At 41.1% G+C, this 13,038-nt stretch overlaps 1 long non-coding RNA gene and 1 pseudogene across 1 annotated transcript; both read left to right on the top strand.

Annotated features, from left to right (window-relative positions):
* Positions 1–1,008: 1,008 nt before the first annotated feature.
* On the top strand, positions 1,009–1,661 carry LOC121655984. Its single transcript, XR_006013345.1, has 3 exons — positions 1,009–1,084; positions 1,207–1,309; positions 1,601–1,661. It is a non-coding gene; the product is annotated as an uncharacterized LOC121655984 (long non-coding RNA).
* A 6,857-nt stretch (positions 1,662–8,518) lies between these two features.
* LOC121655396 lies at positions 8,519–9,803 on the top strand (annotated as a pseudogene).
* Positions 9,804–13,038: the final 3,235 nt, after the last annotated feature.

Below are 13,038 nucleotides of genomic sequence, written 5' to 3'. Positions count from 1 at the left end.
ATTCATAATTACATTATAAATGTATATTAATATGCAAAAAAAATCTATAGAAACAATCCTTGTTCCCTTCAGTGACTTAGAAACATGGGATTCATATGCTTTGATTTCTGCAATGATGTTCCAATGTTTACAATCAAAAACTGACATGTAGGAAAACACACTTGTAAATGTTTCAGGGTGTGTGCAGTGCACACCTGAAAGTTGGCAAGGTGATGGAGAAACTGGTTGAACTGACTGAAGCTGTGGAGAACAGATTGGCTGCAGGAGCAGTAACATCAGCGACTCTGCAGCAGATTCCTACAACCCATCTGTAAGTTATTCACTAAGCCTTTATTGTTGTTTTCATAGATTTGAGTAAAACAGATCTAACATGCATCTTCATACACTGTTACTACTGTTACAACCTGGGAACCACCACCACCACCACCACCTGGAGGCTTTGAACATTCAGAACCACTGTGATAAATATCCACACATTGTCCCTATTTTAGGAAAAAATGGTAAGGCTGTATGTTAAACTTTATGGAGTCACTGCCTTAGTCAAAATATGTCTGCAAACACAGGCACAAACAAAAAACAGCTGTACAAGCCGCTGTAATGTGGTGTTTCAAAAGTTTGTCAAAATATTTTTCTCACATGATCTAAATTTTATCTGTTTGTGATATTGGCTGTTTTAGCGTGAGGTAAAAAGGATCCACAGGAGTTTGGAGGATGGGCACAAATACAGAGGAAATGAGAGGTAAGACATCTAATACCATTTAGTAGTCTGTAAGTTGATTACAAGATATGTATTTTTCTATGCAGCATCACCTTGAGTGGTTACGTATTCATAAGATCACAGAATAATGATGCTTTAGTCCATCTTAAATTGACTCAGATAAAAAAAAAATAATGGCACTTTGATTTTACATATTCACTAACGAATTTTCAAAGTAGATTTAGTATTTGTCATGTTTCATGTTGCTTTGTTGTGTTTTCTGTGATGTAATCTGCAGATTCACGTCTGAGCACAACTCCGGTGGCACAAATTCAATGTTGTGGACAATTGCAGATGAACAGGAATGTGACACCTCTTTGATCAGAAGTAAGTTATGACTCTAAAACTTGTTTAAGGTTACTTCTAAAAATAATGCTTATCTCTCCAAAGAAAGACAATTTGTTGAAAAGATCTTTCACATATTAATGTGTCACTTTTTGTGTTTGTAGGAGCAACAGATACTTTGAGAACATCAGGAGGGAATCTAAGTTGTCAGAAGACAAAGTGGAAGAGGATCGGAGGGCCAAAGCTCTCAACAACCGAAGACATAGAGTGAGCTGAATCACTTATAGATTTGTTTATTTTTAAGATCCTTTAGAATGCATCGGATTTGTGATTTGCTTTTGTATCACATTACATTGTTGTAGTCAGCAGTTTTATCTCTGGATACAACAGCTGAAATGTGTTGTATGAACTGTGCATAAAGATGAACTCTCTGGCAGTGCAGAGGCAGTAAAAATGTTTTATTATGTTATTTTTTAAATGTATACATTTAAAAGTGTTCTCATTGACCTACAAATGTCATTCTCCATTGAGAGTAATATCTAATATTTTCTGTTAAAGCTTTTCAATTCACGCCGATCTGCTGCTCGCTCATCTTAACCAATGAGGAGTACAGATACCTTGAACGGGCTCCTGCATGCATGATGAGCGACGAGGAGATGGACACTGAAGACAAAGACGTGTGGAAAGCATATCCACCTGAATGGAGGACAACAAGACTCACGGACATGTTAGAAAGGTGTCAGCACCACCTCGTTGACCTACAAAAGATGTCCTCCAGGATGGTGCACCGGAGAGCGCCCAGTGGTGTATATAGCAAGAGGCTGCCGCTCAGAGGAATCGGATCCATTTATTTGAAATAAAACTGTGTGCTTTAATTAAGAAAAAAAGAAAAACATTGGTCTGTTTTTGACTGGGTGATTTTAATGCCTGCTAAGATCTTAAAAGATAAGAACTTAATACTTTTACATGAAAGGTTACATGCCAAACCATATAATTAATGAAGAGAACCATTAAATCAGACATATTGCATAAATTAAAAATCCGCGAATATCCCGCGGGCATCCCTCACGGATGTTCGACGTATTTCCCGTGATCTGTGAACATGATCTGCCAATGATGCGGTCAGTATCCGAGGCGATCTAAAATTGGATCCGCGAGGGATCACATGAACACGCATCTTGTGGATACCTCGCGGGTGAAAATCCGGGTTTTTGGATCTTTAGTGGTCCGGATCCAGAGGGATCTAAAAATAGGATCCGTGAGGGATGCGGCGGGGATTTCCCCGTATCTTGTCCGTATTTGCGACAGTTACGGACAGATAGCGGTATCGGATCGCTCCGTATCTTGGTACTTTTCGTCCAGTGTTTATGTAGTAGACAGGAACGAAATCCATCCGTACCTGCAGGAAACATTCATTCACTTGCATTAACACTAACCATGTCAGTGGAGTCTGGAGGAGCCTTAAAACCATCTCTGGCCACAAGGAACCCAACACCCAGTCTGCAGGGGATTGACGATGTGCCAACGACCTCAATCTGTTCTTCAACAGGTTTGATCAGCCAATTTCCAACCTGTAGGCAGACTCATCCCCACCAGAGATGAGTCCAATGAGGGTGGTGTTGTCCGCAAACTTCAGGAGCTTGACAGACTGATGACTGGAGGTGCAGTTGTTGGTGTACAGGGAGAGAGAAGGAGGGAAAGGATGCAGCCTTGAGGGCAACAGAAGCTGATAGTCTGAGAGTCATAGACATGCACTCCCAGCTTCACATACTGCTTCCTGTCCGACAGGAAGTCAGTGACCCACCTGCAGGTGGAATCAGGCACATTCAGCTGTGAGAGCTCGTCCTGCAGGAGAGCCGGGATGATGGTATTGAAAGCAGAGCTACAATCCACAAACAGGATCCTGGCATAGGTTCCTGAGGAGTCTAGGTGCTGCAAGATGAAGTGGAGGGCGATGTTCACATCATCGTCCACAGACCTGTTGGCTCTGTAGGCGAACTTCGATGGGTCGGCAATGGCCTTCAGTTGGGACAGCACATGGCGCTCAAATGACTTCATTACCACAGAGGTCAAGGCGACGGGTCTGTAGTCATTAAGTCCTGTGGTCCTTGGCTTTTTTTAGGAAGGGGATGATGGTGGAAGTTCTGAAGCAGGCTGGCAGACAGAACACTGGAGACAGCTGATCAGCACAGTGCTCAGGGTGGAGGGAGAGAACAGTATGTTGACATCGCTCTCCAGGATGGAGAGTCGTCACTGTCACAATAGAAACTATTTCCATGTTTCCACTTTTTCCTCATTTCCAGTTATTCCTGCTACTATTTACCTGCTATCCTCACTAAACCAACTCCAGCTCAGCTGCTTTGTGGCGCCACCGTGCATCAGAAACGTCTTCTTGGCTTTATTCCGCTTCCTCTTATTAGTCTCTTGTGTAGCACCTTCATCCTCATTATGCGACAAATTTTTTTTTTTTTTTTACAGGCCACATTGCTACTATTAGGTTTCTATCCCCTCCCTCTGGTGTAGATCCTGCTGCCTTGTGTGCTGAGCTGATTTTTTTTTTGCCCACTTGGTAGCTGTCACTCCGCTCTAATTAAAAGTACTTTTAGCTCCATCGGCCATGTCATTTTGTCCCTGATTAATTCCTGCCTGTTTTCAGGCTGTTCCTGCTGTTCTTCAGCATGCTCTTGTGCAGCCTCTTAAAGAAACCTAACTTGGATCCTTCAGTTCTAACTACAGGCCGATTTCTAAATTACCATTTTTTTTTATCAAAATCTTAAAAAAAAAAAATGTTCACGTACAATTACAGGCTCACTTATATTTTAGTAGAGTTTTAGAAAAAAATCAGTCTGGTTTTAGGTCCCTCCACAGTACTAAAACTGCACTTTACAGAGTTTTTAATGACTTTTTTTTAGCTACTTAGTCTTGGTTCTCTTAGACCTACTGCAGGTGTTGACATGGTGGACCACCAAATCCTCCTGACACGCTTGCAGCAGTGTGTCGGTATCAGAGGATCTGCCCTTCACTGGTTCTGGTCTTACTTGTTGGATTGGTCTGTCTGTGTTCACCTTGAGGAGTTTTCCTCAGCTGCAGCCCCTCTCAGTTAAGGGTCCCACAGGGGTCTATTTTGGGTCCACTGCTTCTTTCCCTGTATATGCTGCCCTTCAGTTCTATTTTTCAGAAGCACAATATTGCGTACCATTGCTTTGCTGATGATGTTCAGATCTACATCCCCTTAAAACCACAGGGGGATTCTCTGACTAACCTTCTCAGCTGCTTGTGTGATCTAAAAGCGTAGATGGATTTAAACTTTCTCCACTGATATGTGGTTTTTGGAAGTTTTGAGCTTCTAGATGGTACAGTAAGTTCTCAGTCCGCTTACTTCGTATTGTCGAAGCCATGCTAAAAATCTGGGTGTGATTATTGACAACTCCTTTAACTTCCACCTGCAGGTTAATTTTGTGGTTAAAAGCGTTTTCTTCCATTTGAGGCTGCTTGGCAAGTTAAAGCCCTATTTTCCCAAGCATGACCTAGAAAAAGACCTCCACCTGCTCATCATGTCCCGCATACATTACTGCAACTCTGTATTATGGCATCGACCATTCATCTCTGCACCAACTGCAGCTGCCCAGAGCGCTGCTGCTCGGTTGCTTACAGGGACGAGACGACGTGATCACATCACCCCTGTACTCGCCTCCTTGCATTGGCTTCCTGTTAGTTTTAGGACCCAGTACAAGATTTTATTATTTGTGTTTAAAGCTTTAAATGGTTTAACTCCCCTGTATTTGTCAGAGTTGCCACACCAGCAAGCTCCAGCCAGGACTCTGAGGTCCTCTTCACAGCTCTTTCTGAAGATCCCGTCTGCTAGACTTAGATCCAGGGTGACAGAGCTTTCTCTGTTGATGCTCCAAAGCTGTGGAACAGCCTTCCCTTCACATCACCTTCACCCACTTCTTTGCGCTGGCATTTGAACAAAATTGAGCACTGACGTGTTTTTCTTTTTATTCCAGCTTTATTGATTTTATTTTTATTGTTTTATCATGTAGTGTTTTAGTTTTAACTGTGGAGTGTTTGTTGTGATGTTGTTCAGCACTTTGGGCAACTGCTGTTTCAGAAAATGTGCCAAATAAACATTTTATTTTCTTCATTAGCCTTTATTATCAAATTATTTTTGGTTTATTTTTGTTTCATCTGTCTGCAAACCAGTAACCAGTCAACCTGAACCCGTCAGTGTTGCATGAGGAAGGTGATGTCCTGTGTGTGAAGTGTAAAAGTGTCTAAATATAACTTTTACATCCTTAAATTCATTTGTTTAACTGAGTCCTGAAATCACTGAAATAAATTGACATGCATATTAATTAATTACGTACCAAACAACACAAAGCGATGACCAGAAGCGTGATGGGAAGGCAGACTCGGATGTTGATCCACATCACCACGTTAAGAAGATCTGAATCCTTCATCTCTGACAGCTTCTCTGTGTGATGGAGCTCCTGTAAGAATCGTCCAGTTTAGACACAAATCTGTTTAAACTTTAAATGAATGCAAGTCTCAGGAAAGTTTTTTTTTTTCTGTATTAACCCTAAAGAGCCCAACATAACATTTGACACAGTTTCTGAGACATTTTTCATCACTTTATGGTAAAAACGTTTCTCTAAATCCAGTTGAACACAATCTTGTTTTCTGCCTGTAAATGATACCAGGAAGCAGAAAACAACACTATGATTGTTTTAACACATCACATGATAATAAATCGTAAATATCCCAAAAAATAGATTTTTTTTTCTTCATATTACAAAAATTTGACTTTCCATTCTTTCAAGTGTCGGGCCGTTAAGGGTTTAAGCTGAACTGAAAATAAAAATATCAAAGAAACCAAATGATTCAACACAAATTAATTCAAAATAATCTTCAAGACAAAGAAAGATGGAAAAACTGAATGCTAGAAGAATCTAAGTAAATCCAGTCTGGTTGCATCCGATAGGTTTTCCATCTTTATTGATTAAACCAAGTTTTACATTCTGATTGGAAAATATTTCTTTTCCAATCCGTTTCAGATAATTAGTAAAATATTCTACAAGATGTTACTGAAGGGGTGTAACAGTACATAAATGTACTCTCATCCAATGATTAATAAACTAAAATATAGTTTACAGTAATACAGTAATAATTTATATGAACATGTGGAATTTTTTCCATTTGCTTTGTTTTAACAACCAAACTGTCTCATTTCAATCTAATAAAGAAAATGAAAATATCAGCTGTAATAAGTAAAATTAATTTAATTAAGGTCTAAGATTATTTGACCAGAGATTCTAAATAATCTAAATCCACTATATCCTGATTTAATATCTACAAATAGATTTTTTTTTTCTTTCCAATCCAGAATGTGGTTCAGAGTTTTGTTCAAAGAACTAAATGTCCTGTTGAAGAAAATTTTAATGTTGACTTATTTGGTCAAATAAAGATTATATATATATATATATATATATATATATATATATATATATATATATATAAACTAAAGAAAAAACAGAGAGATCCATGTGTTAAAATGACTCCCCATGTTAGTTAAATGATTTTCTTCCCTCACAGTACAGAATCTAATGACCTGCAACATGGTTTGTTGTGCAATGATGAACATTTTTAATGACAACAGATAAGCAAACGCAGCTCTTGTGGAAATGCTGACGTTTGGTGGTGGAACTTTTGAGGTAAATGAACCTTTCGCTGAAAGGTTGAACATCTTTTTATTTTCATTTCCACAGAAATCATTGATATTGTCACAGTCTATCCTGCCACTCCTCCAGCACTCCCCTGATCCTCCACACCTGTCCCTGATCCCAGCTCTCCAATCAGCCCAACCTGTCACACCTGTTCCCCATCGACTCACCAGTCCTTACATACACCAGCACCACAGTCACTCCCTGTCGGACCTTAAACCTACGCTCTTCATGGACTCACCCCTTCTCCGTTCCTGGTTCCTGTCCCTCCTTCAATCCTGTCCACGTAAGACCTTCACCTTATGTTCCTGATAGTTAAATAAATGTTAACCTGCCCTTGTCTCTGTGGAGTCCCTGCGTAACAGATATACAGTTTATTTTTCCATCTATAACATATTGAGTCATTTAATTTGAGTGGGTAGGTGTTTCCTGACTTTTTAATCAAACTGTATCTAATAATTTCTTTATTTCATGAAATAGTTTGTTTGTCAGGGATCGTGTGAAGTAAAACAGTGAACTCAGCAGCCTGAGTAGAGACGCTCTGCAGCAGATTATAGCTTTCTAGCTAGTTTCCATCAGGCAGAAGAGACATTAAAGATAGAAAATAATAAAAAAAAAACAAAAAAAAAACAGAAGAACATAAAAATATTTTTGAAAGGATTAAAAGCAGATAAAACACGTTACAAAATGGGCTTAGTGTCCAGAAAGCTCATTTCATAGAGATTTAACACTAGAATCAAACAACAAACCTCTACTTTTATTTTTAGTCTTTGATTGGATTATCACTTAAATAAAATTCCTTACGTGTTTTGCATTTAGAAGAGAAAGACAGATTTTATCCTGTTTCTGACTTCGTATCATTCTGAGGCGTTTTCCTCTGAGCCAACACCAGAGGGGTATTGCACGAAACCAAGATAAGCGATTAAGCCGGGATATGTTGGTTATCCTGGCTGAATTTAGCCCTAAGTCAGTTGCATGAAAGCAGTTCAAACTAATCCCGGCCAAGTTACTGTGGTGATTTATCCGCTGCAGCTAGCCTGCTCCAGACCAGGCTAACTGCTCAGGCTAAGATTAATTCTAGCGAGTCACCTGCATGTCCAACGTCAATTCTATGAGGAATTAATGTGTTTTACAGCATGTCCATGGTCTTCCTAAGTATGGCGCGTCATTTTAATCATCCAGTATTAAAATATTACATACAGTTACTGTACATTTAATCGAAATCTGTTCGTAATCGCAACAGCCTTTTTATATGGATTCGAGTTGTAGTATTATTATTCTATTCTGTTCTACAGTCATTTAGCAGACGCTTTTATCCAAAGCGACTTACATTTGAGAGTAAGAACAACACAAGCATGAATTCAAACAAGATGGGACGTCATAATTAAGTGTTAGTCAGACCGCTTTGAGTCCAGTTGGACCCAGGTGCTGTCATGTAGTGCTAGTGCAGTGCATATAAATTTTTTTAGTCATTTTATTTAAATACAGGATCACGATTTCATCACACAATATCAACTTGGTCATAAGTGCATGATTTCATCAGGCCAAGTGTTATATTGCTATGCTAATGAAGACTGCTCGTCAAATTGCTGTCAGAGGTTTTATAAATATGTGTTTTATTGCAGTAATTGAGATTACAAAACACAGCGGATGAGGTTTCAAAGGTGTTTTCAATTTAATCTGTGACGAGGGCAATGTAGAATATATAGCTCCAACTCCCCTTCACCTGTTCCCTCTTCATAATGGCTTGCCCTTTTTGGATGAGGATGTGCTGGACGAGGAAGCCCGCATCCTCAGAAGAGCATTCAGACGTGAACGAGTCTTCAGGGACAGCTCACATCCCCTGGCCTTTGGAGATGACTATGTCACTGAGAGATACAGATTTTCAGGTGATGGACTAAGATATTTATGTAGGCTGCTGAGTCCAAAAATACAGCACCAGACAGCGTGAAGCCATGCCCTCACTGTACCACAGATGATCTGTGTCACATTGAGATGGCTTGCGAGTGGGAGCTTCCTTTATTCTGTTGGGGATGCAGAGAACCTCAATAAAGGAACCATTTGCCGGACAATCAGATGCGTTTGTCTGGCGCTGAAATCATTCAGCAATATATTCATCACCTTCCCTGGCCACAGAAGACCCCTCTACATCAAGGAGGAGTTTTACAAGATTGCAGGTAACCTCAATTTTAATGTGCACCCATTAGTTTCTAAGTATATCTGTCACAGTTGGATACTCACTATTTTTTGTTACAGCTTTCCCTAACATCATTGGGGCAGTGGATTGCACACACATAAGAATCAGACGCCCCTCAGGTGAACATGAGGGAGATTACATTAACAGGAAATCCTTCACAGCATCAATGTTCAGGTAAGAGTGATTTGTGGTTATGACCTACATGAATTGTTCTGTGCATTTAATGACCTTAATAGGCTACAACTAAATATTTCAGATGATGTGTGATGCTGACTGCCTTGTGAGCAATTTAGAGGCAAAGTGGCCTGGCTCAGTGCATGACTCTAGAGTCTTTCGGGCTAGTCCAATTTATGAGAGACTTTCACAAGGTAGCCCACACATTTGTACTGTAAGCACCTTGGACATTGTGTGTGTAACTCTGTTTTCTAAATTATATTTTGTATTATCAGGTGAATTCTCTGGTGTGCTGCTGGGAGATAAAGGATACGCCTGTGAGTCATTCCTCTTGACTCCCCCTGCAGATCCCCAAACCCCACCACAGCAGGCCTACAACCATGCACACACCAAGACAAGGGCTCGAATCGAGATGACCTTCGGCCTTCTGAAATCTCGGTTTCAGTGCCTGCACCACCTGAGGATTTCCCCGGACAGAGCCTGTGATGTTATTGCTGCATGCGTAGTACCGCATAACATTGCAGGCCTAAGAAAGGAGAGACCCCCCCCCCCCCCCGAGTGGCTGTTGATGTTGACTGGGAAAATGCTCCCATCTTCCCGGACAACATTAATGGCAGACTTGTCAGGGAGCAATATATTGCAAGTTTCTTTACTTAATTTTTGGATTTAGCCCCTTTATTTAATAAAAGAGCTTTTCCTGTGTGAGCATTTTGTTTAGCACTGGTGGTTCTTTGAAATTCTTTTACACTCATGAAAAGAGGACGGACACCAATGTTCTAGTTCTTTTTTTTTTATTAAGCAGTCATTGGTCTTGGTTGCTTGGATCCTACGACAGCAAAAGTAACAAGGATTAAAACACTGTGTTGCAGATATGGTTACTGTGTGCATTGAAACACTCACTTCTCTTTCTAGTTTCTGGATTTCCAGGTCCAGTTTTCTGAGTGTCCGGCGTTTAATCTCTAGATCCAGCTCTATTTCTTGGAACTTTCTCTTTTTGAGTCTGATTTTAACATCTGCCAGCTCTATCTCTCTCTCCAGGTGCCCTGAATAAAGCGTTCTGACAGTTTGTGAAGTCTGTAAAGGAAATGTCAGTTAGCACAGCAGGATTTGTGCATATGTAGATTTACTTTAGCCAATACTCACAATGTTACCAGGCCGATTAGGAGACTGTGCAGCATCCGGGTCCTGCTACACATTTTCTATTAGCACCACATCACTGACTTCATATCCTTCATGGAATAAATAAGCAGGCCAATCCCATAAAACTGACATGCCTCAACCCTTCTGGACTCCACTGACACAGTCTCCTCATCTGCAGACGTGCATTCTGCAGCTGCAGATGTGCCTTCCCCCTGCCGTATACATGCAGCGAGAGGACTCGGATTAAGATTTCACAGAACATACCAAGCCTGTGATTTCGAGACACTGTACTAACCGGATCATCTTCCGGTGGCTCCAAAAGCGCAATTGTGTTCCCAGACACTGCAAGGTTATCCAAAGTCAGACACTATATTATATTTGATTGTGTTCCATGTGCAGTAGAATTGCAGCACTTTGTGTACCTTGTATGAAGCAGACAGTTTCTGTGGCTGGGACAGAGTCAGTTATTGTCCCTCCCTGGATCCCCTCCATCACTGGCCTCCCTTTATTTAAATGGAGGCCAGTTCCTCTGTTGGAGTCACATCCTGGCTTGGTGGGCCGCCCCCTGTGCCAGTTTATATGCCTTTTTTTAACTGCTACAATCATACAGACATTGAACATGTCAGCAGACACCTCATCTATTCACCTCATTTGTTCACGGTTATCTACTTTGGAGTCACTTACCAGCCTGCAAAATGTTCTTATATTTAATTTTTTCTTGCTGCCAGGTCCTTTTATGGCCAGACAGGTTTGTCCTTTATGAAGGACAGAAAGATAAAATAGATAAAAACGTTACATGAGGAAAATAGATTAAATGACACATTGTGGATAATTGTTGCACCTAATCATACTCTACATTTCCTGAGTAACATGCACCTGCTTGTCACTCTTAAAGTATACAACAGTTAGTGGATTTGAAAAGTAACTCCTTTAATTGTAGCCTAATTATGACAGTTCCAGTGGAGCACTGTTTATTAATTGTACAGTTTTTGACCACTTACGCATTGAGCCGGTCGGCTATTGTCTGCCAGGCTCTCTCGCGTTCTTTACTTATGGCATTGGTATTGCCTTTTTTCCTTATAATATCCTTAACGTCGTTAGAGAACTCTGTCAGGAGCTGTTGTTCAGCGGCCGTGACGTAGGACGCGCGACTTTTATCCATTTCCCCATCGGTGATTCTGTGAGCGATCGCGAGGTCTGCTTCAGTATGCCGTGCACACGCACTTATCCCAACTATCTTCACCTGGCTTAACCTAGCCGCACCTTCTCATCCTGGCTCAGCAAACGTGCAACCAATTAAGCCAGGATAGGCCGCGCAAGCTAGGTCAAGCTGGGCTTGCTTAATCATCCTGGATTTCTTTATTCTGGTTTCGTGCAATACCCCTCTGGTCTCTCTGTTTATGTATTCATTTACATTATTTTACTTTTTGTGGTTCTATGCAAAAGATTTAGACTCACATGATGTTCAAGTTTAAGATATCAAACAAATATCTTCTGTAGAAAGATAAATGTAAATTTCATAAGAAGGAAGGATGCTGCAGGCGATGCTGATTCTATCAGAAGATGTTATCATGGCCACACGCATGAAGCCTGACTGCTGCTATTTACTTCATTAGAAACAGTCACAGACTCAGTTTCAGACAACTTTTCACAATAACATAAGAAGCCATGTTCACATGTTCTTTCTATAGTTTCTTAGTAGCTGATGGGAAAGATTCCAGCCCCCCAACAACTCAGACATAATCAATGGATGGAAGATTCATTCGTATCAGGTAGTCATGACAACAGGGAAATTATGGGTTTAAGCAAAACTTAGTCTGGAGGTTAAAAAGAATTACAAGCCTGAAAAAACAATGACTGGATTGTCTTTTTTCTCAGATTCACTTGTTAATTACCTGCAATCCTGCAGCAGGTGGTGAAGTTAAAATACATTAAACATATAGATATATTCTAATATTACAACATGTGGCACCTTTTTACTGGTGCATGTACAACAAAACACTTCCTGGTTGGCTTTAGGCCGTCACATCATGGGTTAGAGGTAGAAATCAAAAGTAATTGGTTTGGGTGAGAAAAGGATCGTGATGAGGGTAAAATAATTATTCTTTTTTTAGAGTTGGAACTGATCCAATATCGGTATCGGGCTCCGATATTGTGGATCAGTTATCGGGCTGAATTCCCCGATCCACCTCACCGATCCACAGAGGGAGTTTTCATGGTCCCGTGTTTAGAAAGTTTAAGTATCTTGCAGGTTTAAACCAAACAAAATGTTGTGGTGATCCTACAGTGATGTTCCTTCTGATGTTTACATGTTCGAAAGTTCTGCTGAGTGTGTGTGTGTGTGTGGTTAAGACAGATATCTGGTTAGATCAGAAAGTAAATGGGGCGGGGTATAGTAGAGCAGGAAGGAAGGGTTTTGTGGTGCGTCTGTGTGTGTGTGTGTGTGTGTGTGTCTAAGAGAGAGAGAGAGCGAGGAAGAAGCGGGGTCTGGGGATGTAAGTCAAGAGGGAAGTAAACTTCCCTCTTGATGGTGAGCTGCTAGCAGCCCTAGACACCCCCGTTCCCCGTGAGGCCCCCCAGCACAAGACAGGCCAGGAGCAGCCGTCCCCCATGACCGGGCCACACAGCGACTGTGGCCAACGAGCCGCCAGCGACCCCAGAAGGCACCCACCCACCACACACCCAGGGGGGAAGGAGAACAGTGGGAGAGCTCAGATCCACGGCGCGCCACCCCCAGGCCCCCCCAGGTCCCCCACACAAGTACA

The sequence above is a fragment of the Melanotaenia boesemani genome, chromosome 16 (assembly GCF_017639745.1).
Source record: "Melanotaenia boesemani isolate fMelBoe1 chromosome 16, fMelBoe1.pri, whole genome shotgun sequence".
NCBI lineage: Eukaryota > Metazoa > Chordata > Actinopteri > Atheriniformes > Melanotaeniidae > Melanotaenia > Melanotaenia boesemani.
Note: the sequence above shows the minus strand (reverse complement) of the source record. Positions and strands in the feature narration are given on the sequence as shown.